The sequence below is a fragment of the Stegastes partitus genome, unplaced genomic scaffold (genome assembly GCF_000690725.1).
Source record: "Stegastes partitus isolate 25-593 unplaced genomic scaffold, Stegastes_partitus-1.0.2 Scaffold181, whole genome shotgun sequence".
Taxonomy (NCBI): domain Eukaryota; kingdom Metazoa; phylum Chordata; class Actinopteri; family Pomacentridae; genus Stegastes; species Stegastes partitus.
In genome coordinates, this window is record NW_007577912.1 from 436,401 (window position 1) to 463,720 (window position 27,320).

The following is a 27,320-nucleotide window of genomic DNA, read 5'->3' on the forward strand; positions in this document are numbered from 1 at the left end:
ATCACCCCAAACAAGGACATACTTCAAGTTCTTTGTTTCATGTGCGTATTCATTTCATTTGCCAAAAAGTCAAAGACAATAAAAACTACAGTATATTTATTATACTATAGATCTATTTGTGTTGTTACTAATGTAATAAAACTCATAGAAATCTGTCTCCCAGGTATAAAACTCCAATAAAAGAACCTCCAACAGGTTTATTTGAAATTTAGTAATAAAAGCACTCTGTCGAAAAACTCTTATTTACAGATATCAGGTATAGAAGACTCAGTTATCTGTAAACTATGTTAACAGCAGCAGCCTTTGATGGTTCAGAAGGGAAGTAAAACATAACTTTCTATGCAATACTTTAAAGTCATACTTTAAAAAATCATAACATTTGCAAAACTCCTTAGGCATCACGCTGATACAGCAAGTTTACTCATTGGTTTAAGGGACTTTTGGTATCCAAGATCCCCAACATAAGTTAATGTGACAACACAGGGCAGGTATTGTATCTGAGTGGATTTTGACACCTTTTAAACACTTGGAACTGGATGCTGCTCAGATCAGACCTGAGCAGGATGGTTAAGATCTGCTGTTTAAACACACGTGACACCTACACTTCACCAAACCTTTAATCAGGATTTCCATGATGCATGCTGGGATGGCAAATTTGGTACAAATCATGCAGACACTCCTCTGATTTACCCCTAATATTAGTGGGTTACTTCAGCCTCTGCGACTTTGCATTGCTCTTACATGAGACTTACTCATAAACCAACTATTTATTTGACATAAGAATTGCAAAGCTCGAGGGTTCTATCAATCTTGAAGTCAGAAGGATAATTTAGATTTTTTAGTCGACCTACATTCTGTACAAAACTGTCGCTCCCAGTCTTGTAGTGTTTTACTAGTGAGCACAGTTTAAGCAGCAGCAGCAGCCATGACACCCTGTAGCGGTGGTGCAAGCTGTCACTGTGAGCCTGTTAGGGGGTATTTACAACCCGACATACAAACAAGACTATAAAACTGGACTCCCCTCAACTCCTCGCCCTCCTTTCTATTAAACCTGCGGTTGTGCAAAAACCTCAACAGACAGAAAAAAACAGAAATTAGCGCATGTAGTGGGAGCAGTTAAGGCACTACATGAAGATTTAACAGATATTAAACAGCTTAAGGGATTCATTACAGCGAGGGATGAAAGGAAGACTTAAGCAATTGGGCTGTTTATTTAAAAGCACAGTTAACCCTTAAAATAAGTGTATTAGCGCAAAAATACATGAAAACACCCAAATCTGATTCTGTCTCGTTCTCCCACACACACACATGCCACATCCTCTGTTACTGGGTTTATTTTCTCCCCCAGTGTTTAGAGTCTATTCTGGGAGTCGTGTTTGTGCATGTGACCCCACTCGCCGCTCACGGTCAAATGTCCGGCTGCCTTTTCATCTCAAGAGTGCACATGTTTGCGCTGTCTGCAAGGGCGTCACACAGAGACATGTTTACACCTTCAAGTCCATATTGCTTTCAGCCATCGCTCGCCTCTTATGCCCAAAAATGTTCCCTCTTGCCCTTTCCCTTCACCTCCCACTCAAAATTTCACCCTCCGCCTTCTTCTCAAGCCCTCTCCTTCCACCATTCTTTCATCTGTCATCGCTTAATCAACACCTCTTTTAGCTTTATCCACTCTGAGAATCGAGCCCCCTTCGGGATTCTGAAACACTGATGGTATCTCTCCGCTTCTTTCCTCTCCCCTTTTGTGTATTCGTGTTTTGCTGCTGCCTCACTTGACATTTTGTTTCATCTGTTTGAGGCATCAACACACATCAGAAGTGGGGTTTTTTTTTTTCATTCTCTTACCCCTAAACTCTCATGCCAAGTGCATACGGGCTCTGGCTGGGATGTGGCTTTATCTGAGCATGTGGCTGAGCCGCTGCAACTAAGCCAAAGAGTTTAGGTCTAGACTTTCCTAATGAGAAGCAGCCATCCTTCACTGCATTTCTCACTGCATGAATTCAGTTTGAGGCATATTTTTGTGGACAAAAACGCAATAAAGTAATTGGAAATTAAGTTTAACCCTCTGAACCCCAGGCAGTTTTAGGTGCCTTTTTTTTGCTCCTGTGATGTTTTTACTCACTCTGGGCTCATTTTTCACAGTAATTTATAGTCCTGCACCTCTTTGGAAACAGCACGACCATGGCTAGAAGAAGGAAGAACTCAGGAATGTATCTTGTACAGTGTAACATAATGCCATGTAATGAATTGCTAAAAGGGGAAAATGACAGTTGAAATTATTTTTTCTTTAACAAAAACAACATCAAAAAACAGAATCAACATGTACAAAAAATTTTTTAAATGCTTACAGGTGTTACCAGGGCTGGAAAAAATAGCAACCCTTAACCCTTACATAGTGTTTGGATCAAATTTGACTCATCTTGACATTTGACAGCAGTACAAACACCCTAAGCTTAAAATTTGATGATTTTTCCTAAAGAGATCCAAAATACACAAACATTTTAATATTTAAAGTGTTTTATTTTTCTACAGGTGCAACACATTTTTGCACACTGAGGCTGTTTGGGTCAAATTTGACCCGTATCCACTGAGTTGGATTTTAGATCCACCAGTGTGGGTCAGATCAAGGAAAATGGTGGTTTTAGGGACTCTTGAAACTGTGAAACTGTACAGGCTGTGTTTGTGTGTATTTTTTATTTTCATTTATTAATATGACAGAGGCTATTTATATATTCTAAATAGATGTGTAGTTTAGACTTTGGTATAGACACTTGCTATGAGAAAATTCTTTTTTTCCTTTTGTTTTAAAGTTGTTGGGGTTTTTTTTTTTTTTGCCTTTTTGCCTTTATTTGATAGCAAAGTCGAGAAACAGACAGGAAAGTCGGGAGAAGAATGGGGGAAGGACCTGCAGGAAAGGGCCATGAGAAGGACTCGAACCCATGACCTCTGTGTCGAGGACTGTAGCCCCTGAACATGGGACGCCAGCTCAACCAGCTGAGTTATCGCGGCGCCCCACGATGAGGGAATTCCTGACAGGAATTCTTCTACTGTAAAGGCATAAAATCTCAACTACATGGTTAATATTGTAGGTAATTTGCTGCTTACATTTAAAATTTGTTTCCATGATTGTCCCTACTTTGTGCCCCGTCAACCCAGTTCAACTCAATTACAATTAAACTACTAATGGCTTTGCAACTGCATTTGAGGAGTGTACTTTTTTATTTCATTTTACAGAATCTGGTTACTGCAAACACTTTTTTGGTCATTTTTTAAATAAGAAGTGTTGATGAAAATGATTTTAATGAAATATTTTGATTTTAGGCTTAAATTTGTTTACATCCAAGTCTGAGCTCCAGTGATTCTTCCCGTTTGTCATGTTCCTGCCGCTGACAAACGGTGTAATTTGGTGGATTTTTAAAAAGCAGCACGCCTTTCAAACCTGCTGGCAGGCTTTGGGGTTCAGAGGGTTTAAGTATAACTTGGCAACTTTAAAGTGTCATTTCTGGCAACGATGCTGTGATAAATGCTGCTTTGACTTTCAAATCACACCTGTTTGGTTTTCATAAGATTAGACTGATTAGATGTTTTCTTTCACAGAAGAGTCTTTCTTGGACAACGATGATGACTGAAAAAGACAAATGATGACAAAGTGTCCAAAATCACTTTTAAGTAAACGTGGATGTCAGTGGTGGGAAAGTTCTGCTGTACAGCAACAAGCAGCAAAACAGAAGAAGAGAGGAGCAGCAAAAGAGGACAAGACAGGACACTAAAAGACAAGGAAAAGAAGCATAATGCAATAAGAAACAATGAAAAGAGTTTGTTTGTCCAACCAGGTTAGAGAACTGGGTTCGGTCACACCAAAGATTCAAAGTAAACACAAGAAGAGACGGAGAGGCTGGGAGTGTTTTCTCTGTCTTCCAAATATAGCCGCAGGCTGCATTTACGTGTATCTACAGCGTGCGAGTGTGTGTGCACATCTGTTTGTAATATGGCAGCACAATGGCAAAGATTTACTACATGAACTGACTTGACTATGGCTTATTAGACTCCAATAATGTCAAACCAGGACTGAACAGAGAGTTGAGGAGGGGGGCTGCCTGCCTCTGCTGTCATCGTGCACACACTGAATTTCTTGACAGGCCGCCCAGTCTTGCAGGCCAAAGCTTACAAAGTCGGTGATCTCATGTGAGTCTGCATATGAGTCGAGTATCTCATCGATGGCAACGCATGTCAACACACACAGAAAGACTCGAACACACACAGAAAGACTCGAACACACTTTCTTTCCTCGTTTGTTTCCGTCACCTGGAGTCTGAAGAAAACAACAAGACCTCCGGTTATGGGCCAGCATGTCAAGAGGATAAAGGCAACGGCTACAGCATGTATGACTCACCATGCCCCACACACACACACATACACACTAAAACACACACACAACCTCCCTTGGGGTAGGCTTAGAAAAGAACATTCCCTCATTATAGCAGCATAGCAGCAGTTCAAAGGCGGAGTGGGAACGCTGTGCCTGTTACTATGGCTCTAACTGGCTTGCAGGCCTGGATCATCACACTGACTACTGTCACAATTTATCATACTAACACACTGACCAATAGCCCGGCGAGTCACACACACTGTCACACTGCCTGCCAACAGTGATGTCAATTATAGACTAGCGTCAGTGGATCATCAGTGAGGCACCGTGTAAAGTCACAAACTCCGAGCCAAGAAGTAAAGTTCATTCACATAACACCTTTTGGGAGAAGACAAACAGTGCTTTGGAATTACAAATAGGAAAAGATGACGGGAACTGGAAACAAGCACCGACTGCAGATATAATGTAAACAGAAAAAAGACCTTCAAAAGCTGATCAACTTTAGTTTTAAGTCTACAAAGACACACACAGCAAGCTCGACTCAGTGGACGTAAGTGATTATAATAGAGCCGTGGTAACTAAGAAACATGCAGTAGGAGGTAGTTCCTGCCACGCAGAGCGCTGGAAGTGAGAGACAGGAGTTTTAATTGAATTAAGAATTGGACGAGTTATGGAGAAAGAAGCGAGTGAACCAGATTTCTCCTCATCTCTGCTTGAGGCTAACAGCTAGAGGCAACCTTAGCAGTTACTCACATAACTCACCTGAATCTCCGATTCTACTTTTCAAAAGTCTGTAGGCACGGCTGTGGATAATCTTCATTGCCATAAGAGGAATCCTAATCATTTTAATAATCTCCTAACCTACTTTCCAATACAGCACTCAGATCAGATTGGCTACTGTATGCACCATCAGATAGAGAGATGTATAGATTTCTCAACATACCAAAGACGTCATGACATTTAGTGAACTAAATATTGAGTGCAACAAACCAAAAAATAGGACACCAAAACATCTGATAAGAATATTGTTGCTGATTTGTTGGTGCCGTTGTCTTTTTCGTTTGTAATGCTCTGACATGAAGAGATTACTGCTTAATGGAGTGAAGTATGTGTCACTGCCTGATAGAAAAGCATCTTCTCAAAGTCTGGGGACATGTGGACCAATTTACCTGCTGGCTTCAGTCCAGTAGCATTTGAGGAGTGCTGATGAACCAAAAACATAAACATAGCTTCCATCAGTTTATTGCAATATCACAGTATCAAAGTTGATGATTGCAATGCCGAAGCATAGATGAGGAAGTCTTTTAAACTGGTTGCAGTTGGGATGGAAACAGATATATTATTCAGAAAGCTCACCAGCAACATCAGAAATGTGCAGCTCCACCAAATCAACAACGTTTGCCAAACTTTAGGTTGGCAAGTATATCGTCTTTAGTAAATAATCACACAAATTGTAGAAGCCTACCAAAATGCTGCACTGGCCCTCTATCAGAAAAGAAACTGGCTGCTGTAGTGGAACTTCCCAGATGCCACATTCATAAGTTAAGTTTTTACTGGTGCTGTCTGTCTGTTTACCGGACCTCTCTGTAATTCAGAGTGCACACACTGCATGCAGCTGCCAGGTTTAACAACTTTTCAACATAATATAATAAAGCTTGTTGTTGAAAGCTGCAGTACTGTAGCAGTAATTCACATAAACACATGTATACTGCAAAAGTACACAACTAAAATCTTTACTGTCTTTATTGTTACCACATGCCAACACCAAGCTGAGTTTAAAAACCGATGGCAAAATAACAGCCATTTGGCTATTGTGCAATTCAGAATCCCTACAGCTGATTATTGATTTTAATAATTAATCATGTCCCCAAAGCTTTTTAATCTTCAGCCCTCTCCACACCGGGCATTAACATGCATCTTGGGTAATCCAATCACAAGTAGGAGCTTTAAGTGTGTCAGTTTATAAAGGGTATTAGCATGCATCACGAGTGACTACTTGTAAACGGATCTCACTTTCATGCTCTATAAACACGTACATCATTTCAATTTGCCAAGACCAAATGTGTTCTTGTTTTTAACCCGCGCAGGGCAGTAATGGGCTTCCAGTGCCCGGTCTGCCAGAAGTTAAAAGAAGAAGAAGAAGAAATCCCCATTCTGCCTGTTGTCTCACTGAAATATAACGTAGTTGGTGTGCAAGTAGATACCTGCTTCTGCTTCCGTCCTTCTGTGTGGCCCAACAACTTCATGTAAACACCGCTAAAAGAAAGTGTTCATATGTACCACAGACCGCCTCCGAATGTGATCTGAGCGATCGGATCTCAATGCGTCATGGATGCATTCACACCTGTACTTAGAGCTGTGTACTTGTGATCAGATCACCCCCAGACGCATGTTAATGCCGAGTTTGGACCAGGGCCAGAGCGACACTTTAAGCTTTGATGGAGAAACACCCATAAGCTGACATTTGAGTTTTACAAGACATCTCAAATAAAAAAGGGTTTATTGGGTAATGGTGAGCAGTGCTTGGAGTGTTATTGTATCACTGATCAGTAAAGCAACTTTCACCACCATGAACACTTTTAGGTTTTATTTAACAGTTGTGACGTCCAAAATCCCAGTAGTGTCAAATCTTAGTCCCTATAACAAGCTCTAGCTATGATTGTGAGCTCTTCTCAGATAGCTGCAGAAGAACTGGAAGGTAAACTTGAAAAGCCAACATCATGACTGAGAGTCAATATGAAGAATGACATGCTTTGCACTATGTGTGTGCTGTGGAAGGCAGGTCAGAGAAAGGCCAGCAGCACTAAAAACCTTGTCAGCCCTGCCTTATCTGGAGTGGTGCAACACAAGCGCTAAGCAGCAGCAGCATACAGGTCAAAAAACAACACCTGAGTTAAATCTTCCTCTGTCTTAAATCCCTCATGCATTCAGCATGAGAGCATGCTGTATACCGCTGGGATGTGTCATTGGCTCATATCACAGCGCTTAAGTGCATGCGTGTGTGTGTGTGTGTGTGTGTGTGTGCATATTCCCATAAAAGTTGAGAAGGCAGTAAACGCTATACGTCAAGCAGGCATGTGGGTGTCTTTCTTCTTGCCATTAGCTGCCAGTAAATACTATAAATGTAAATGTGAGTATGTGTGTATGTTTCCATATAACACGAACAGGCACTAAGCACTATGATTCCAAATTTTCCAGTCTGTGCTCATGAGCTCCAGGCAGACAGGGTAGGCAGACACACAGTCATCCTGTCGGTAAACTGCCAAGTCTTCCAAGTCCGTGCCTCACATCTGTTTGCCGTTACACACATACGCCGACACTCGCAGACATAATATGGACTGTACGCTACACGGTGACACACACACCGACACCTACGTTCGCACAGTTTGCTGCAAGAAAAGGTCAACGGATCCCACATCAACCGCCCACACAAGTTCATGGACCACACTGCAAGTACTAGATGTGAAGATCATGCATATTTATGAGTATCATAAGTCCAGAAATCAAATCACATTTGGATGCTTGACATCAAACTCACAGTCGAGGATGTGACGAGTTCTTGAGGAAGTATGAAAATGCGAGTCAGTGAGGCTGAGTGAGAATGTTTTCCTTCTTTTTCTATTGCATTATGTTGCGTCTGTCTCCATCTCACCAATCCGGACCCACCTGCAACAGATGAAGCAAGTACCACAAAATCAATAACGACAGCTCATTCTGTGGACTTATTTCTATAGTGTTTAAATAAATACTGAGGCTTGAGTTTCTTATACGGTCGTATACATCCTGATTTCAGCGGGGCTTTCACATCAGCGGTCCTGAGGTGTAATTTCGCACCACTGGAGATGCACACATACACAAACACACACTTCTTGATCCCTCAGGATTTGGCTCCTGCAGCAGCAGCAGTTACAGTGTGACTGTTTTGGCCTTTGAAGTCAGGAGTCAGTAAACCTCTGGGAAACTGGCTTCGATCCTCACCCCGTCTCCACCCCTCAGCCTGCGACTAAAGAGCAGCTTCCCGAAAAAGCCTCATTATGAAGTCGAGAGGGGAGCTTCCAGTTATAATGATCTATTCAAAAAGCCTTGAGCCTTTGTGTCAAGTTAAATCCATAGATTTCATCTTCTTTTGGGAAATACTTGCTCATTTCAAAAGCATCAGTCATTCGTCCGAGTCTTTAAAAGCTTCCCATCATCTCAACTTTCTTTTTCACTGTGACACTGCGCTGTTTGGGATTAAGACTCTGGGTTTTAGCAGAGGAGATATTCTGACTTAAAAGGGTGAAATTGAGGAAGTCCATCATGCTTAAGGAAACACAAAGGAAAGGAGAGGAACTTTGACATTTTGAGGAGGAAAAAAAACATCTTTCTTCTTGGCTGCTCACGACCCTACATGTTCCCATGCCCCCGTAGAAACAGCCAACAATGCCAGCAACACATCCACGTGGACGAGACACCAATCCAAAGAAAGAAAGAAAGAAAGAAAGAAAGAAAGTCATGCTTGTCATCTCTTCACCTTAAAAGATTGTTTCTGTTTGGAGAATAGTTCGTCTCTTCTTTTTTTTTTTTTTACCCTTTCTAATTCGCAATCCATCATCATCTCCTTTCATCATGACAAAAAAAAGGAAGGCTTTGGATTCTCAAAGACAGAAGACTTTGAGGCCATTACAACGTGACTTATGAAAAAAGAGTCTGACAGCCCTTTAGCGTGTGATTAATATGCTGTAAGTGTATGTTGCGTCCATAGGAGGTGGAGAAAAAGGAGGGCATCCAGAGGGCAACGCTGGCATCCTGAGGCGTACAGCCTATATATAAGTCCCGATGCCTGGGGGTAGAGTAGCCTGCATTCCCCTGATTCAGCCTAAATGAAGGATACCTTGGATACCTTCTCTCACTGTCACGTTCTCTCTTTCGCTTTCAACAGCCTGCTTTGCCAGAGGGTGAACTCTCAAATTCTATCCTCACCTCCTTTGTCCCTTTTTAACCATGCATGCCAGAAAATATGACACTAGATTCCCCACATTTTAATGATGCAACAGAAACATCTGCTTTCAGGCCAACTGTTTTCATCAATTAATAAACAAAAAAAAACAGAGGTACAAAGGGCATTGGATGCAAAAAAAAAAAAGTAGGGCTTCTACTGACATCAATTTCATCATAGATTTATCTGTCAATGATTTCCTCATGCAGCAACATCAAATCGCTTGCTGTTCTGTTTCCTCGGAGCTCCATGCACAATTGATCGTTCACAGGTCAGCTGCACAGATAACAGTCGGTTGAATTCACAGCATCAAAGATACATGCACGGAATATAAACCAGTCTGTTGTTGCAGTTGTTGCTTCTCACTTGTCTTTTCGCAAAATACTTTCTGCAGCTGAACTGTTTTGCTGTGAACCGACCAGGTCGTCGATGTGTTGTTGCTGGAAAGGCATGCGAGCCGGCAGGTCGTAACTCCACAGCACACAGTCTGCAAACGTGCATCATAGAAAGAGGTAATAATAAAAATACAGTAATATGCTTCGTGTTTAGTCATTTTCTCAGAACTTATTGCAGATGGTTTGTCAGTGATGACACAGACTTATTTCCCAGAGTTGCAACACTGACCATCTCCATGAAGACGCCACCTACACAGTTAGAACAATACGTTTTTTAGCTTCTTCTTTTCTGGTTTTTAGCTTTTCCTGATTTGTTGAACTACATATAATAAATTCATAGGATAAAGTTCTTAGAATGAAAACCATGAAAAACCAGATCAAAGCTGAAAAACTTCACCAAAAATCTGTATTCATACAAATAGTATTTTCATTCTTTTACATTTGGCCAAAAAAGTCTTTTAGCATATATTTTAATCAGTTAAATGTATTTAGTTTTTTGTTGTTGTTTTTTTTACAGGTATTTGCCTTTATTTTCAACCTTTTTTTTAAACTTATTTAATTTTTATTTCACTATTTTTAGCAAAAAAAAATTAGCACCTTTGCTGCTATATTTTTACTGTTTTTAAGGCACTTTTATTTATTTATTTTGCAGTTTAGTCCCCAAACTTAGTAGCTTTTTAATGTAAAAATGTATAATAATAAACTAAAAATCTTAAAATTATATTTCATTTTATGTTTTTGAATCACTAGCTGGTTGAGCTGGTTGTAACGTGCAGACAAGTGTACTCTACGATGAGGAGAAACAAATAGATATCGCTTCCGTTGAAGGCGAAGCCAAAGAAGCTGGAAAACACAAATGTTTGTAATCAGCGAAGCAGTTACCGAGTTTTATCACATGTTGAAAGCTGATTGTAACAGAAAGAGAAAGAAGGAGGAGGCAAGTGGAGGAATCAAGGAGATAAAGAAGTGACTAAACGAAGCACCAACATATTCCCTGTGGAACTGAAACAATGAATCAAAAAGATGATGGAAAAGTCTCTCTGCTGAGTGTGTCTTGGCTCCGGTCCACATCTCTGAAGTTCAGCTCCCGTGCATTTGGTTGCATTTATATGCATGTGTATGCTTGTACATACAGCATCAGAACTCCAAGGCATGCGAACGCAAACATGAAACCATGTGAGGCGTGTGCTCGGTTATGTGAGCTTCCAAAGACGGAAAACACAAAGCTATTTTTAAGTTTTCTTACAGTTGACATTACAACAAGTTTTCACCCATCGATAATGGTATGCGAGCACGAGCAGGAACTTCCATTTTCTGTGTGTGTGTGTGTGTGTGTGTTTTGGCTCTGAAACTGTGGGAGTGAGTTTATCAACAACAACAACACAATCCCAGCTCTCCCCGAGGACCTGGTCGCTAAAAGCCACTCCGGTTCCCATGAGCGCTCCGCCCACGCAGCCTGTCACTGGATTGTGTTGGTTTCTATTGTGAAACTCTATACAATGTTGCTACAAATAAACCGGTAAATCACGGCTTAATCACAACGTTACCATGATGAAGTTACAGCGTAATTACATACACGGGCCACATCAATGTAGTCAACATGTAGTTCGATGTTTTGAGATGAATGCTTCAAAACGGAGCCTTTAATCAGGACGCAATCAAAAAGTACAGACTAGGAGAGCCAGAGCATGGGATTGTATTATTATTCTAATTGGAGATAATTTTACCCTGTAGCATGCTGTCACTCTACTCTCACTGTGACTTCTACGCATACCTTTGCAAGCTATTTTTACTGAATTCTCACAGTCAAACTGGAAGTAAAGTTCTATAAACTCCTAACAGAATGATTCTTTTCCTCTTGCATCTTCATTCTAAATAAAGTATATTTAGTATGTGCAGCAGGAAATATGTAGGATGCCATAAATCATCCTAATACATCAACCGGCACGTCCATCTAATATCTATGATCTCAGTTCAAGAAGGAAAAACTAATGTTGGTTCGAGACGGAAAAACATGGGGAACATTTAAAAATAGAGACGGGGTGGAACAAATAGAAGGAAATGGAAAGAAAGCCATTTCATAAGCAAATTTACAGGTACAAAAAAAAACAACTTGTGCATTCCAGAACTACTAAAAATCAAGCTATTTATCAGCAGATAAACAAAAAGAGCAGATTGACTCTCCTGCTGCTCAACACCAACAGATTAGTACCTGCAAGCAAAGATTTTTGTCTTAGCCTTATTGTCCAGAAAAACACACATTAAAACCGATTCAGATTCGGGTTTATTTCTTTCCGTCTCCTTCTTATGTCTATAAAAAATTGCGTCATCATAATCAGTGGATAAAAGAATTACAGGGCTCTTGTACTTGATTCTTTTTCAGTGCTGGCAGATACCCTGATATACTGATAACAAGAGAAAAATACTTGTGAAGGTCATTACGGGGCCTTAGCTCACTGATTAATTAATAAAGCCTTAAAGTGTGCAAGCAGGCTAATGGTTCAAGTCTACTGTGTCTTCATCACCGTAAAAGTGGACAAAGACATGAGGCAAACACATACAGTCAACCTAAACGAGTAGAGTAGAGTCACTGCTGCTTTGCATCGACAGGAGCAAGGTCTGATTAGGATGGCAACTTCCTTTGGAGGTTTTGTGGGAGGGATCTTAGGATCCCTCAGGAGGAGCTGGAAAGTGTTGATGTGGAGAAGGATGTCTGGAATGACTTGCTTCACCTGCTGCGATGGATGGATGGATGGATGGATGGATGGATGGATGGATGGATGGATGGATGGATGGATGGATGGATGGATAGGTTTCAAATCTATTGGGTAATAAATCCCAAGACTGGAAGTTGCTGTGGTCAGTGTCTGAGTGCCACATCCTGAACACCATGTAACCATATCTGTCCATATCTTTGTCCACTTCAACTCTGATGAGGACACAGTAGCATCAAAACATTTGTCCAATTAAAGGCAGACAACTAATCTGTGTTCTCCAGACTCCCTTTTATCCTTTAAAAGTTTGCTGTCCTTAAGCTGAGGAGCACCTGACTGAGCTGGAAGATGCACACAGAACCCTGTTTTTACTACAGTAATATTTGGATGAATGCATCCTCACACATCAGCTTCACGCCCTCTGAGTCGGGAGCACAAATATTTCCAAATTTAAAGACTAAACAGCATTAGTAATCATTAAAATTAAAGTTTAATAATACTCATAAGCATAACTGTGTTTTTCTAAAGTGGTTTCAGTGTAAAAGACGGGCAGAGCAAAATCCACAGTGCTTCTTGTGTGAACAGACACAATGTAGAAGTGCAGCTGACACTAATAAAAGACTTCAGCAATCTTAGTTCGACAAACCCAGTGGGTATCTTCCAAGCCACAGTCTTGTTAGCACAAAATTCCCTCTTTGTGCTTACAGACAGTGTTTGCTTGCTGAGTAATGGGGGGGAGGAATATTAACACAAAGAGGGAATTTGCAAAACTGCCAATTGCTCATTACAGCTAGTCCTGGATAGATTACATGCTGTACTAAACTGCTAATTGTACCGAGTATGACACTGGCTGATAACAGATGAAAGAGCGATCCGACTGAACTTGGCTTCGACGTCGGGCATCCCAGAGAAAAAAAAAAAGAAAAGAAAGAACAAAGCCCAGAAAGCTACAAAGAAAGCAAAAATGAAAGAAAGATGGAGCGAAAAGAAAGGCCCGGTAGATTCAGTGTGCAGGTGATACGGCCACAGCTGCAGCAGTACAACAAGCTGTCTTTGATTCACTGCAGTTCAAACACATAGCAGGAGAATCACCTCACTGATGAAAGAACGCCAATGATATCAAACTACCACATCTTAGCTCTCCCGGGCGCAGGGCACTGACACACACACAGTTATGTAGTGTGGGTTGGAGGGGAAAAAATCTCCAGAAGATATTTAAACCAGCATTATAACTACACAGATGCAGATATGTAGCAAGTCTTATATGGACAGTTACTGCACACACGCAAACACAAATTCAGTTTGGATCAAAGGCAGTCACTCTGAAGTATCTGGTTTATCTCCCCCGGGGGGGTTCGTACCTGGACAGATGAGAAGTCAAAGGAAGGAGATATGGGGTAAAAGAGGAAGAAAGTGCTGTCAGGGATGTCTGAACAGATCAGAAGATAGATGAAGGAGATAAAGACGAGGAAAGCTGGAACGAGACGGCAAAAAGCTACCTGTCCTCTCTCATTTTACATGCTAAAGTCCACCAGAGCAAAATAACTGGAAAGATGGGAGTGGTAAGCTGTGTTTCCATCCAACTGTCGAGGGAATGTTGAGCAAACTTTCTAAATGTCACACACACAAAAAAAAAAAGCTAAAAATGCTTCGTTCCCAACAGCTGGACTTAAGTGAATAAACAGGCTTCCTGAATGCAAGAAGAAGAAAAAAAAAACATTCACAAAGAAAACAGAAGGAAACAAGATGTCTGCACATGTTGCTAAGGTGTCATCCTTTCAGGGAAGAAATACTGAAATCTCTACAGCCACAACTATAACTTGCAAACAGCAACAAGTGTGACATTTCAGGGAGGTTTATGAAACATCTAATCGACGATATCTCAAGACATTTCTGTGCACAATGGGACCTCACCACGCAGCCGGTCACGCCAAGCCCATATCATTTTTCAATTGAATCCACTTAAAGTCGGGAGAATGTTTTGCACAACTGCTAAGAGTGCATCTAAATTGTAGCCTTGCCTTACGTCAGCACAGACACCGAGATGCATCTGATGTCTCTCCCACACATCAGAAAACACAGAAAACAAGACCCTCATTTGAGGATTCCTTGGGTCTCGGCTCTCAGCACGACTCCGCTCTAACTACTAGTTGAAGTTTCTCTCATCTGTCTGGTGTCTGCCTCATGGTGGGGATCGAGCACTGTCTGTAACCATGGAAACCACAAGGATGTAGCGCTGACAATCATAGGAAGTGATGGCATACAATACAGATGCCACACACACACACACACACACACACAAGGAAAATCCCATGATCAAAGTGGAGGCACAGATTCGGCATCCTCGAGAGCCCGCTGGGAGTTTGCGGCTTTGTGTTGTTATTAAAAGCAACTTTAATACTTTTCTATTTGTTTTGGAAGGTGAGTTCGCTCGTGGTGGAGCCCTGCGTCACGCCCGTGCGCTCAGCGGGTCCTCCGCCAGAGTTGTTCAAGTTCAACGTGTTGCTCAAGGGCAACTTGACTTGTTTATTTTATGGCTGTTTACTCTTCTCACCCCATCTTCCCCTGCCGTTCTAAAAACCAGCAGTTATGAGGTCACAGCAACAGTTAGTACCACTCAACTTTAAAAAGCACCTCTTTCTAAGAATTCCAGGCCAGAAAAACGAACCACTGAGGCCAGTTTTGTAAATGAGCAATCACACTATGCATGTGCTTGAATACAAGTTGTTGTCTTTCATTCCCGTTATGCTGCTTTAGACGACCTCGTATGGCAGAAATGCTCAGAAAATTAAGTGCCGCGGGTCAGAAACACAATATACTGTGTAACAGACGTGATCAGTCAAGCCCACACTGTGACAAGCCTTCATGCAGATAGATGGGTAATTTGGATTCGGGCCAGCTGGTTCAGCAGAGGACACGTCGTGAGCCACACAGAGGAGGCAGTGACAACAACAAAGACAGATATGAAGAGCGACACAGAAAGAAAAAAGGAAAAGCAGCGTTTTACAAATGTTTTATGGTGGTAAATAGAAAAGCTGCCTGCATTTATTTTAGAGAATGAAGCACGACATTCTGGACTTGCTGGGAAGGGGTTGGGGTCGATGGTGGGCATAAACAGATGCAGGACACCAGAGAGTCCAGTTTGAAGCCTAATGGTACATCCACAGGATCTGCCACTTCAATGTGTCCCATTCATTGTCTATGTGAGTCACCGTGCAATGCTTTCTGGTAGCATCGTGCTGCCATTTAAGCTGACGTCTTGGCTACTTCATGCGAATGAGGAGCATCAAGCATGTTGCAACACCTATGAAAACTTTGAAAAAACTTTTAAACTCGCCATCATCAATATAAAATGAAGACAGGTTGAGCAAATGCATAGCTTATTTCCCACATTAAATGTTTCAGAAGATAAATTCAGTGAATTGTTTTGAAAGTTTCCAAACAAGCCGCCATGTTGGTCCAGTTTGAAGCATCGTCCAATCGTGCAGCTAATGTTTTGGCTGCCGTAGGAGGATGAGTGATGTATTGATTCCTGTTGAAGAGCAGCAATCAATCATCAATCGTACAATGTTGGTAAGCGGCTCCACACCATGTGTCTAAAAACGCACTTCTGGACACGCACCATAAGCTTTACATGTGGTCAGATGTATGCAACAAAACTACTTTAGTTAACATTATGGACAGATTGGGTGAAATAAACATAATGTGACACTGTGACCATTTGTCTGCAGTATCTTCAACCAAGACCATGACCAAGAACCTATCCTTAACTACATGCAGCTAGTGCTTAAATGAAAACTTTAGCAACGCTTTAGCCACTACATGAACATATTGTATCGCAAAAAAGAAATCCATTTGACATTTCCTTAAAAAACATATTTGCTACTGCACGAAAATTGAAATTCCTCTGTGACAGGGTTGATGAACGAGCAACAGCAACTCTAGAAATGAAGAACTGCACCACTTTTAGCTTCGCTCTTTCTCATTCGAGAAAAAAAAAAAACACAGAAAGCATGTCATGTATGTCATGTCAAATATTTCCTGTCATAAAATATACCCAAATGAGCAGATCCACTTGGTGAGACAGGAATTTCACATGGATTTCTCTCTGGTTTATTGGAAAATTCACTTGCGCTGAAGTCCACTGTGTTGTCGAGCAGTTGCACACACGCACACATGAAGCCGCTAGTGGTCAGACTGGCAGGCAGGAGGGAAGCTTGAGTGTGCTGGGATCTGACCAGTTCACCGTATACTGGCTGCCAACAATCCACCACATGCACGCACACGGACGCTCACCACTGCTTCGTGCAACCACAGCCTCAGAGAGAGTGTGTGTGTGTGTGTGTGCATACATGTCTGTTGCGTATGTGACCTTGTTTTTGTGTGTGTGTGCACTGCAGGAATCCATATATATATAAAATGTGTGTGTCTCTGAATGAGCGATTGTGTTACAGTGTCCTCTAAGTGTGTATGCATGGGAGCGGGGAGTTGAAGACACAGTATAAACAGTGCAGGGACTCCCTTGGCTTGTGTTTACTGACCGAGATAAAGGCTGTCATTCCTCTCTCACCACCAACCTACTTCCGCCTCCGTCCAACCAGAAAGAAGCAGAGATGCACTTAAGCCTTGGCAATGTCAGAGCGATCTTATCTTGCCAATAAAGCTTCTTGAATGGATTTAGATTAAAACCAAGAGGGGGGGCGACGACAAAACAAGAGAGGGCCACTGGTGCTGTTGGGGTATTTCATCCTCTCCTATGAGAAAAGCTGCTGCCCTCCTCCTCTTCATCTTCTTCTCCAACATGTTAATGTACTTACTGCTCTGCAAAACCTTTACTCTGCCCTGAGATGCAGGCTGGCATAACAAACAGGAGCAAAGCCTGAAATAGTCCTCTCCCTCTATTTCCCATGCTGCACCGGAGGTATTTCTGTGGTGAAACGAATTCCCAGCGGCGGATCAGATAATTTACCCACGTTCCTGTCTTTCTACTTCCCTCTCACTGGGAGTTTTGCTGGATTACTGTCAGTCTTTCTCTGCCGCCTTCCCCTCCACGTCTGCTCGCCCCGCTGCTCCATCTCGCCATTTCTCCATCTTTTTTTTTTTCACCCACAATCTGCGGTAGGCAGTGAGACGCAGGGTCTGCCCGCACTGACCAATAAAAGGCAACCCCTTTGCCTCCGTCACTTAGTCCGTGTGTCTGGTATACAGCTCAGGATGCTGCCGATCAGAACATCCCGCTGACGGAGCGTCTAAACAGCCTGCTTGACCCGACCTCCGCTCGCTATCTTTTTTCATCTCCTGCTTCTGTTTTCCAGTCTTTTTGACCCAGGAGGCTTGTTTGCACACATTTGCACCTTGAATAACTGCAACCACAGTGTTGCTCTATAAACTGAGAAATGCTATTAAACGCATCTTAATGCAGCACAGGCTTCGTGTGATTCAGGAGAGGTAATGAAAGAAGCAGGAGGAGTAAAATGAGCATAGAAGCAGCAGTAAAATATTTTTAGCCTCAGACCCATTCATGTCTCGAACCAGGGCCAAAAAAGAACCACACCGCCATGACTATGAATGGTGCTGCTAGTTAGTTCTTTCTTTCCTTCCCCTTTTCGTTCTTTCTTTCTCTTTTTGCCAAGTCTCCTGTCACTGGAGGAATGCCTGCTTCAGACTGAGAGCGTAGAGTCTTGACAAAGGGAGGCAGTGTGGACGACGGGACACAATCAAGCACTCAATGGATAGCTATTAACTCATCGCACACAAATGCACACAAACACACACAAATTCCAGAGTCCACGGACGAGGAGCGGTGACATTCAGAGGCGAGCAGCCAATCGGCGCGTTTCAAGGAAAAGGTCACAATGGAGGCAGTCAGAGGAATGATGGGAGATCCTCGTCTCTGTCTCGCTAATCTGTCCCCTCCTGCTTTTATTCTCCCTTACTGTGTGTTTTTTTTTTTTCCCAGGGTGGATCCCTCCATGTTAAAGGTGGTGAGGAGAGGCCACTGGGCACAGTCCACCTCCCACTCACTCGTGTATGAATCACCCCATTGTAGGCCAAACAGTGGTGCTTCTTCAATTGCGGGACAGTGTTTGGGTTTTATTTTGGCAACCACACGAAGCTTACCTTGTTGTTATCGTTTTTGCTCTACATTTGAATGGGAACAAGATACGCCACAGCTAGAATATGACTGTTTATGGCTTTAGATTATCTTTTTAACCCACATCGAAGAAGCGTGTTAAATGATAAGTTAAATATTATACAGGGTGAGAAATACAAGCAGTCATAAAGATTTTTATCAACAACAAAAAAAAGTTCTACTTCTACAAATCTGCAATTTCATTTGGCAGACGCTTAATCCAAAGCGACGTACATCTGAGACCAGATTCAACACAAGCAAGGATCTAGTCAGGAGTCTTTTCTTAAAGACTGAGAGGGAGTCAGCAGATTGAACAGAGTTTGGTAACTCGTTCCACCACCGTGGAACCACAGAGGAGAAGAGTCTAGCGATCAACCCTTGGCCCGGTTGTGGTGGTTGCATCGGGCGGTTTTTGTTGGTCGAGTGTAGTGAGTCCTGAAGGAGAGAGTTCAGGTATGACGGAGCTGTTGCTTGAATAAAAGGCCATGATTAGGTTGCTGTATGCCTTTGACCTACGATGTTCCCGTGCAAAGCATGACGACATCATCCTTAATATTTGTCTAAATGTCGGTTTCACTTCATGATATAATGTTGAGTTTGCTTTTCATGTCATAATATATAAATTCTTAGCTGTGTGAAATAGTTTTGTATTATTAAGAGAGGGGCAATAAATCCTATTTGTTTGACATTTGTTTGAGTTTATGCTGAGCAAATAAACAAAACCAGAATTCAGGAATTACCTTGATGAATACACTCATGTCACTGATGGAAACAATGGCCACGAAGTTGTATTTAAGGCTGTAACTAACAATTATTTCCATTGTTAAATAATCAGATGATTATTTTTTTTAGTTATTTATGGTTGTTTGGTCTATAAAATGTAGGAAAATTGTCTTTTTTTGTCCACAATCCAAACATATTCTTTTTATTGTCATAAAAGAGGAAAGAAACTAAAAAATATTCACACTTAAGAAGCTGGAATTAAACTTTTTTTTCTCAAAAATGTACTGAAAATGCTTAAATAATTGACAACTAATCAATCAATCATCGCATTTCTAGTTGCAGTAATGAATGGACAATTAGATGCTGTTGTATTAAGACACACACAAGAATTACACATGATTTTACCTTTTTTTGTTTTTTACAAGCCTCTGAATGTTCAAGTAATTATTATAACATATCATTATCAAAGAGAAGCTATAATATTTACAGCACTTTTGTCCGGTCTCTCCTTCTTCACTGCATCCTTAAGCTGCTGCCAAAATTTGCTAAGCAGTAAACCTAATCCAACCTTTTCCCCCGTGGCAGTAGCCTTGAAGTACTTCCTCGCTCATCTTTTGATTTTTCTCTCTCTTCACATTTTTGAGTCGCCCTCTTTCAGAATTCAGAAAAATCATAAAAAAGATCACAGACTCTGTGTCTCACCAAAAAAATAACACATAATTCAGGGGGCTACCTTGGTTTATGCTGGCTGTGGTACCTTTCATACTTTGGCAAAATGAAGTTTTGTCATATGAAGGTTGCCAGTATCCAAAAAAAAAGAAAGAAAAGTTCAATGAAGTATTTGGAGTGAACCAAAACACCTGATGGCTGATAACTGAGCAGAGAACATAGCTTCAGGTTATTGAGATGCAGCTCTCCCCCCCTCCCCAAACACACACACACCCACTTCTCACTATCACACTCACACTTTCCCTGTCACGTCTTCATTTTTAGCAGCCGGCAGTGTTACATGGAACATGAGACGACCACCCACACACACACACACNCACACACACACACACACACACACACACACACACACACACACACACACACACATATGCTGCTGGGAAATGTGAATGACTATGTCACTAAAAAGGACCACGAAAAGACGGCCGATACAATAGCGCCTTGTGCTGCAGCGATGAGTAACTCGCAGCTTTAGCGTGTCCGCGTGCACACACGGGTGTATGCGCTTGACTTGCACGTTGCACAACCGAGGGCAGGCGAGCACATGTGGGTGCGGAGGGAGCGACATAAATCATGCTCTGAATCAATTAGAAAGCATAAATGTGAGAAGTCCAAACAGCAGTCGGTGGCCTAGTACACAGTTTAATGTTGGCTTGATTACAGACACACCACACCCAGCACACACATCCAGACACACAGCCAGACACACAACAGAGTTTAGGGTGTGGGTATGATGTAACTCACGGTTTCCCATAAAAGTAATCCAGAAATGACGCTTAATTAAAACGCTGTACGCCACTGGATTTTCTCTTCTTTGTGTGTGCATCCCTCTGTGCTGACAAACATGTACACAAAACTGTTATTCACACACGGTAGCTTTGTGACGGAGAGTTAAACGCTGGATCAGGGAGTTGTCCCGACTTAAATAAAAAAGGTGTGTGTGTTGATGTTAGTTCAAACACAGTTTCCACTTCTGTTATTTTCCTATTACATAACTTTTTTTTTTTGACTGCTATTGAATATTAACTTGCATGTCGGTGCCGGTGTAGCATTAACAGACACAAAACACGTGCATCTATTGAAAAAAAGCACAGTATTTTTACTGTGCGTCCACTCCCTTGGATAGAAAACAATAAAAAAAAGGCACCAAACATTTACACGACTTTCACGATTCGGCAGCCGCTGTGAATTTTTCCATCTAACAGCAACCACGAGTATTCCCCCCGAATCACAGTTAATGTTTTGAAACTCCAAAACATACTTTAAAGTGCTACTCCAGCAAAGGTGGGACACTTACAACAGACAAAATTGAGTGCATTCACTTGGTTCGCTTAAAGTAAACTTGTGTCCCAAAGTGCTTCACAGTCGTGGCCCAAGTTGCTTTTTCCACGCTGCAGCTCCTTATCGACTTTCTTTAGACCTGTCTGGCAACGGAGGCTTTCTGTTATAAATGTGTAGCCTGAGAGTCCAAATTCAGTGGAATCCTGATGAAATCATCGAGGTTACCGACTCCCTCCAGAGCTCCAGAAGAGAGCGGCGGTCCTATAATAGCAGCAGAAGTACACCTCATGACAGCTGAACTGACTGTAACACAGAACTGTCCTTTTAATTTTGACGGACTTGCAATGAAACTCCATCTGTAAGTTTTGTCAGCAATAAAAGAGAGACTTTTTAAATAGATATATATACAATAAGGTGTGATTAGAACACTATGTACTCATAGGACACGAGTTAAATCAAATAAAGTCACGTATCTTGTTATAGAAAATAATCCCAAACCTCAATTTGTCTTTAAAGTGCTTTATAATCTGTACAAATATGACACTTTCCATTCTTAGACCATCAGCTTAGATAAGGAAAATCTCCCAAAATAAACTTTCTAGCAGGAAAAGAGCACAAGAAACCAGTGGAAAAGCAACAAAGGGGCAAATCCCTCTTTCGGTGAAGACAAACATGCAATAAAAGTACAAGAATTCATGGTACTAGAAGTAATATTTTGGGATTTTCTGACAAGTAGACCATGAAGGAAATACATATCCTGTGTCCTCTGCTCAGTCCTTTGTTGCTTTCCAGTCAAACACCATAAACGTGACTATTTCACCGCCTTCGTCAAACTGTCACAGATGATCTAAACCTAAAAATAATCTGCTGTTTGTTACTTTTGCCCCGGCAACGAGCGATGTTGCATTTAATGCCTAAAACAGATATTAATAGACCTGACATGAGCAAGAAATAAAAACAGGACGTTGTGAGTGTGCAGTTTGTGACTCAGCCTGCTGATCCAACCTACATCTGTCTGCACTAAAACCGCCCCGACCGCAGCCGTTACTCCATTACATCAGGACACTCCCAGTGTGTTCCAAGAGGCTATAGTTGCTCGGCACTTACTGTCCTTCTACACCTATGTGAGAGATGGATAAAAGCCTGATTAATATCGCACATGGACGCACGCCCACAGACACACACACCTGTAAACTTAGACGCACGAAGCTTGGAAACAACGAGCACCTGCGAAAAGACGCGCATCTGTGAGGAACTGCGAGAAACCGTGGCTCCCAAAACGGACTGTGTCGCCCGTCCGCCCACCAGCCCGCCCACCAAACGCTGACTCCAGCAGAGAAGCAGCAAAGTCGATCATTTGTCAACTTGTCTGGAAGTTAAAACACAGATAACAACCTTTTCTTCAACGCGAAAGACGGTCTTTTAAAATCGATTAAATTGACACCAGTGGCTCATTTTTAAAAAATGGATCATGATGGGAGAAAGCACCGACTGTGCTGTAAGTCAGATACAGGCGATAAGCGCTGAAGGCCTTTGACATGAAAAGAAAACCGCAACCACTTCTTGATAAATGGAAGAAGGAGGATGCAAACAGAGAGGCCCCTCGCTCTCTCTCCTCTAAGTGTGAATTTACTAATTTCCCCCCTGTGGGTTGAGGCTCTTGGATAAGTTTACACACGGAGTCCATGTGAGACTCGGAGCGAACCCAACATCATGTTTCACACCAGGAAAGCATTGTTCATCCATGATGAGGAGCAAAACACCATCAGATGCTTTATCTCTTCAGTTCAGACTGAAGAAAAGCTCAAAAATAGAACAGAATCACGTGCTGTTTGTCTTTTCTAACAGAGCTGCAATGTGCACCGGAGCAACTAATACCGTCTTTCAATATCAATTCATTATTTTTTCAATTAACCAACTAAATAAATAAAAAAGAATATCTTTGTGATGTCTTTACATGTCTTTTATGATCTAAAACCATAACATTTTGTGCATTTTTGCTTAAAAAATACTCAGCTTCTTAATTCTTTCTTTTTTCGATCAACAAAGTGATTAATTGTTGCAGCTCTAATTATTTCCCTTAATAAGCAGATCAAGTATCAGCCAGATGTGATCAATGCACAATGAAATAAGTGTTTGCTGACATTCCTTACAAAATGTAACCTCTATTTAGACGTATGGAGCCACCAGATGTAACAGAAATCAATTATTAACGGCCTCATCAATATATTTTTGCAAGCAGTTGCTATTAAACCAGTTTGTTTTTTTTGAAGATTTTCAGATTTTAGGAAAAAACAACTCGAGTACAGATTAGTATTCAGCACTGGCAGAATTAATATAGAGAGAAAAGCCAGACTGCTGCATCGCTGTAATTCACAATGGCACAAAAATACAGAAAAGCAGAAAATCTTCATATTATAGCAGCCAAAGCCTGAGGCACTCGGGTGTTTTTGCACAACAAATGATGAATCTAGTTATTGAGCATCATAATTGTTTTCGGTTTATCAAAAAAAAAAGAGAAAACAAATCAGTAATTTCAATCTAAAGTCTGTCGCTGATGGGCTTTTTGATTGCTGGTGTTTGTAGGTGTTCTGAGGGTCTGTAGCCGGAGATGCGACACACACACACACACACACACACACACACACACACACACACACTCACACACACACACACACGCATGCACACAAACTTCCACATTCCACACAGTTCATGCAGAGCAGTTTTTGTGGCCTTCCAAGAGTCAGTGTGTCCAGCCGGGCTCGAGTTACAGCAGACAAGATCCTCTCGTTCCTCCCCTCACACACACACACACACACATTCAAGCATCAATCATCTTACAAATTCATCCAGCGAGCAGGCAGCGAGCAACAAGAGAGCATTGGTTTGCTGATCCCCCTCTCTGACTCATTCCTGTCACTCTGCACCGCGTACAGGAGAAAGAAGAATAGCCTTGCAACAGAAAGACTATATTTTAAGTCCTGGATTGTCTGGATTGCTTAAAGGTCCTTTAGAAATCCATCTTTAGGAGTGTCTGCGGCGGTGACGCTTTGACACCCGGGGTGCGACGGAAAAAGAAGAACAAAGCCCGGGATTCTCATCTCAAGCTATAGTGAGAAATAACTTATAACAATAAAAGCTGGAGTGCGGTGACTAATGGACTCTGTTCAGGTTCAACAGCCGCTTGAATCAGCAGCCTGACAAACACCTGCGTAGAAAGCAGTTTCAACTAAATGAATTCGACTGGATGGAGCAGGAAAAAAATGATGAAACAAGTAAAGGACACATGTATCAGTGTCACAGCATCAAGGAGAGAAAACACACTCCAACTGGAGCGCACAGCAGCAGTTGTTGAGAGTCCATCAATTTGCGGCGCTTTGACATCAGGCGGATTTGCTACAGCGACCTTTTTACATGGTGCAAAATCAAAGCAGCGAGGTCATTATGAGTCATTTTTAAAAGGAAAAGACATGAAGAGGTTTCTCAAAGTGTGTGTGCATGTGTGTGTGTGTGTGTGTGTGTGTGTGTGTGTGCGTGCTCCACATCTATTCTAGGAGAATTCCAGAGGGGAGACCCTGTGACCGACCCCCACCTCGCAGGATCTGACAGGATATCACCACTCGGCCGCTCACACACACACACACACACACACACTCGTACGTGCACATACACACAAACAAACACATTATGGAAGTGTTGGAGGGCGTTCGCATAGAGCGGTGACAAACTGCCAGCATATGTGTGTATATACACCTAAGTTGTTGGGTTTTTTTCCTGCCTCTGAGTTTAGAAATAAACATACTTATCTAATACGTTGTGCTCTTAGACTGATTAATAGGAGGCTGGTGTGCAAAATACACCAAAGCAAACAATGTGCACACTACATAATGTCATTAACTAGCCAATATTATTCTCATATTCTCCAGAAACGTGACAACAAGCCAAACATAAACACTCAGATTTGAGCTACACACACTGTAAAAAGTGCATCAGAGCTGCAGTTGAATTAAAACACAAGTCATTTCTCTTCATGCTCTGGTGATAGGGTTTACTTCTGTGGATTCTATCACCTTGAAATCAGGCTTTGCTGAGATTAGAATGGCAATTTAGGGCTACAAAGGTGGGAACTACTACTTTTTAGCATCATTACATCCACGTTTCTTCATATTTTACTGCTGCAACTGTTCAGTAGGTCCAACGACAAGGCCCTGTTGTACATGTACATTAAGATAAAGCAGATATTTAATTGGAAAAACCCTCAAAATTGATTGCAAACTGTTTACATGGAAGGACTCATTCAACTTCAACCAGCAGCACTACTTGTTCATTCGGATCAGCTTAATTTTTTCCAGTACCTTCAACCCAGCTTACAAAATTGCCCTTAAATCTGGGAGTTAAGTTGACTTGAGTGAAGGAAATCCAGCTACCTGAGCGCTTCAGGACCTTTCCTCTAAGGTTTCACTCACATGAGCCGTGGCTACTTTTTGCAGCCTGCAGGTTCAGGTTGCTGCTCCCCTCTCTTCCTTTAAAGATCCGCTGCAATCTGCAAACTCCAAACTTCCTTTTTCACGCAACTGGAGGATCCCCCACCAACCACACACACACACACACACACACCAGACACACAATGTGGAAGGACACGCGCACACGTACGCACCTTTACGCGCAGCAGTACTTGAATAAACACGCCCTGGCTACAGCTGACGGTACAGGCGACATCCACATTTACGCGTGAGCCAGCGAGCAAAACGATAAAGTTTCCAAAGAGACAGCAGAGATCATTTAGACACCATCGCCTACCTTCTTGTTCTTCTCCCTCTTTTCCCTCTCTTCCACTCCTCCTCCTCCTCCTCCTCCTCCTCCAGCCGTCTCCAAACTCTGTCACGACGAGGCTCGACGCAGACTGCGAAATCAAACAGCCGCTTTTTTTTTTTTTGTCGGTAACCGGGGGAACAGCAGAGAGATACTGAGGTTTCTTTCTTTCTTTTTTTTTGCTTCAACACGCTCGGTGTGTGCGTGTGTGAGTGCGGGGTGGGAATATGTGAGTGTGACAGCTCATGGAGAGAATGAGCAGAGAGAGGAGAACCGGGGAACTTAGGGGGAGTTCCCGTTAACAGACCGGCGGGGCGGGGGCTCCAGCAGAGTGACAGGCTGGCCAGATTTCTTTTTCTTTTTTTTTTTTCACAGCTCGTTTGTGCAGTCTGTGGTAGTATCAGAGCTGCAAAAAAAAAAAACACATGCATTCATACCCAAGTGTTGTATTTGCACTGCATTATCCCAACTTTATGCTTGTGGCTGCATTTTTTTTTCTCCAACAACAAATAAGATCATTAAATATACACTCATAACTCTGTGCTGCAGCTGTTCTCATGATAAATCTGCTAAAAAAAAAAAAAAAATTAAAAAAAAATCTCAGCTGATTAATGTTTTTGTTCCTGCATTTATTTTTAAAAATAAACTAGTGTTAAAGCTGGCAATAATTTTCATTATCAATCTGCTGATAATTTCTCAATTAATTAATATTTTGAGCTAGCATGCAATTAAAAAAGTAAATATATCAGCGCTACAGTTGGCAATTATTTTAATTGTTAATCTGCCCAAAATGTCTTGATTTAATAAAAATTAAATAAATTAGCTGACAGTTATTTTAATGAACAATCTGCTGATAATTTCTCAATTAATTAATATTTTGAGCGAGCATGCAATTAAAAAGTATCAGTGCTACAGGTGACAATTATTTTAATTGTTAATCTGCTGAAAGTTATTTATCTTTTGTTTTAGGTGTGCAAATTTAATTTAAAAAAAATTAAATAAATTGCAGCTGACAGTTATTTTTTTTAATGAACAATTTGCTAATCATTTTTCAATTATTTAATATTTTTTGCTCTCACATGCAAATTTAAAAAATAATGTAAATACAACAGCGGTGACAGTTATTTTCATAATCAATCAGTTGAAATAGTTTTGATTTATTTACCTTTTGTTCTAGCATGCAAATTTA

General features: G+C 41.5%; 1 protein-coding gene across 3 annotated transcripts in view; it reads right to left on the reverse strand.

Annotated features, from left to right (window-relative positions):
* Nucleotides 1-26,383, reverse strand: part of ppp2r3a (protein phosphatase 2, regulatory subunit B'', alpha) — a 67,200-nt gene extending 40,817 nt beyond the window's left edge. The window contains exons 1-2 of one of the 3 annotated variants that reach the window (XM_008280099.1): nt 26,120-26,383; nt 7,905-8,032 (exon numbers count right to left, since the gene is read on the reverse strand). The gene's annotated coding sequence lies outside the window, so the exon portion shown is untranslated. Of the gene's footprint in view, nt 1-7,904; nt 8,033-25,746; nt 26,086-26,119 lie in introns of those variants that run through there. The other 2 variants (XM_008280101.1, XM_008280100.1) reach the window with 2 other exon arrangements.
* Between the last annotated feature and the right edge of the window lie 937 nt (nt 26,384-27,320).